Consider the following 2964-nt stretch of genomic DNA (forward strand, 5'->3'; position numbering starts at 1 on the left):
TACAGCAATCGATGCTTTCTTCTTTGAAGGACCTTTCTTTTACTTTTATTGTTGAGTCAGTTTACCTATCTCCCTCCACCTTAAGAAGCAAACACTTGTGTGAACTGTGCATTGATTCCTACATACTTGCATATTGCACTTGTTATATTACTTTATGTTGACAATATCCATGAGATATACATGTTATAAGTTGAAAGCAACCGCTGAAACTTAATCTTCCTTCGTGTTGCTTCAATACCTTTACTTTGATTTATTGCTTTATGAGTTAACTCTTATGCAAGACTTATTGATGCTTGTCTTGAAGTACTATTCATGAAAAGTCTTTGCTTTATGATTCAGTTGTTTACTCATGTCATTACCATTGTTTTGATCCCTGCATTCATTACATATGTTTACAAATAGTATGATCAAGATTATGATGGCATGTCACTTCAGAAATTATCTTTGTTATCGTTTTACCTGCTCGGGACGAGCAGAACTAAGCTTGGGGATGCTGATACGTCTCCAACGTATCGATAATTTCTTATGTTCCATGCTACTTTATTGATGATATCTACATGTTTTATGCACATTATATGTCGTATTTACGCATTTTCTGGAACTAACCTATTAACAAGATGCCGAAGTGCCGCTTCCGTTTTCTGCTGTTTTTGGTTTCAGAAATCCTAGTAATGAAATATTCTCGGAATCGGACGAAATCAACGCCTAGGTTCCTATTTTTCCCGGAACCATCCAGAACACCCGAGAGCCGCCAGAGGGAAGCCCTGGGGGCCCCACACCACACCCTGGCGCGGCCAGAGGGGGCGCGCCGCCCTATGGTGTGGTGGCCCCAGGCCCCCTCCGAGGCTGCCCTTTCGCCTATATAAAGCCCCTGCATCGAAAACCCTTACGGAGGAAGCCACGGTACGCGAAACCTTCCGGAGCCGCCGCCATGGCGAAGCCAAGATCCGGGGGACAGGAGTCTCTGTTCCGGCACCTCGCCGGACGGGGAAGTGCCCCCGGAAGGCTTCTCCATCGACACCGCTGCCATCTCCACCGCCATCTTCATCACCGCTGCTGCTCCCATGAAGAGGGAGTAGTTCTCCATCGAGGCTCGGGGCTCGGGGCTGTACCGGTAGCTATGTGGTTCATCTCTCTCCTATGTACTTCAATACAATAATCTCATGAGCTGCCTTACATGATTGAGATTCATATGATGATGCTTGTAATCTAGATGTCATTATGCTAGTCAAGTGAGTTTTACTTATGTGATCTCCGGAGACTCCTTGTCCCACGTGTGTAAAGGTGACGAGTGTGTGCACCGTGTGGGTCTCTTAGGCTATATTTCACGGAATACTTATTCACCGTTATGAATGGCGTAGTGAAGTGCTTATTTATATCTCTTTATGATTGCAATATGTTTTGTATCACAATTAATCTATGTGCTACTCTAGCAATGTTATTAAAGTAGTTTTATTCCTCCCGCACGATGTAATGGTGACAAGTGTGTGCATCCGTGTTAGTACTTGGTTTATGCTATGATCATGATCTCTTGTAGATTGCGAAGTTAACTATTGCTATGATAGTATTGATGTGTATTATTCCTCCTACATAAGCATGATGGTGACAGTGTGCATGCTATGTTAGTACTTGGTTTAGTCGTTTCGATCTTTCATGCACTCTAAGGTTATTTAAATATGAACATTTAATTGTGGAGCTTGTTAACTTCGGCATTGAGGGTTCGTGTAATCCTACGCAATATGTTCATCATCCAACAAGAGAGTGTAGAGTATGCATTTATCTATTCTGTTATGTGATCAATGTTGAGAGTGTCCACTAGTGAAAGTCTAATCCCTAGGCCTTGTTCCTAAATATCGCTATCGCTACTTGTTTACTCGTTTTACTGAATTACTACTGCTGCGTTACTACTGCATGTTTACTTCCTACAATATTACTACCATCAACTGCACGCCAGCGAGCTATTTTCTGGCGCCGTACTACTGCTCATACTTATTTATACCACCTGTATTTCACTTTCTCTTCGCCGAACTAGTGCACCTATTAGGTGTGTTGGGGACACAAGAGACTTCTTGCTTTGTGGTTGCAGGGTTGCATGAGAGGGATATCTTTGACCTCTTCCTCCCTGAGTTCGATAAACCTTGGGTAATCCACTTAAGGGAAACTTGCCGCTGTTCTACAAACCTCTGCTCTTGGAGGCCCAACACTGTCTACAAGAATAGAAGCACCCGTAGACATCAAACGACATAACACCAACCATCACCAATCGTTAAGCGTGATTGCTTTCCATGTTATTTGCTTGTGCTAATTATGAAGACATCCTTATTTTTGGTACATAATTACGTCTCCTGATTCAATTGTTATTTGCTTTCCATGTTTTTGATATGCACGGGAAGGGGAAGGCAACAAATGGTCCAACGGTTATATTGTTCCAATGTTTAATGGGAGTTTTTAATGGTGATTTGACGGCTGAGATTTCTCCAATAATGTTTGATATCAAAGTGGTACACCATCCCCAACTCCAATATAATAGTAAAGATTTAATGGAAGTTTTTGATGGTGATTTGACGGCTGAGATTTCTCCAATGTTTGATGTCAAAGTGGTACACCATCCCCAACTCCAATATAATAGTAAAGATTTGCTTTCCATGTTTTTGATATGCACGGGAAGGGGAAGGCAACAAATGGCCCAACGGTTATATTGTTCCAATGTTTAATGGGAGTTTTTAATGGTGATTTGACGGCTGAGATTTCTCCAATGTTTGATGTCAAAGTGGTACACCATCCCCAACTCAAATATAATAGTAAAGATTTAATGGAAGTTTTTGATGGTGATTTGACGGCTGATATTTCTCCAATGTTTGATGTCAAAGTGGTACACCATCCCCAACTCCAATATAATAGTAAAGATTTAAAGGGAATTAGCTAACTTCTTAAGTTTGCTGAAAGCAGTGTTGTTTTTGGCTC

This window comes from Lolium rigidum, chromosome 1 (assembly GCF_022539505.1).
Source record: "Lolium rigidum isolate FL_2022 chromosome 1, APGP_CSIRO_Lrig_0.1, whole genome shotgun sequence".
NCBI lineage: Eukaryota > Viridiplantae > Streptophyta > Magnoliopsida > Poales > Poaceae > Lolium > Lolium rigidum.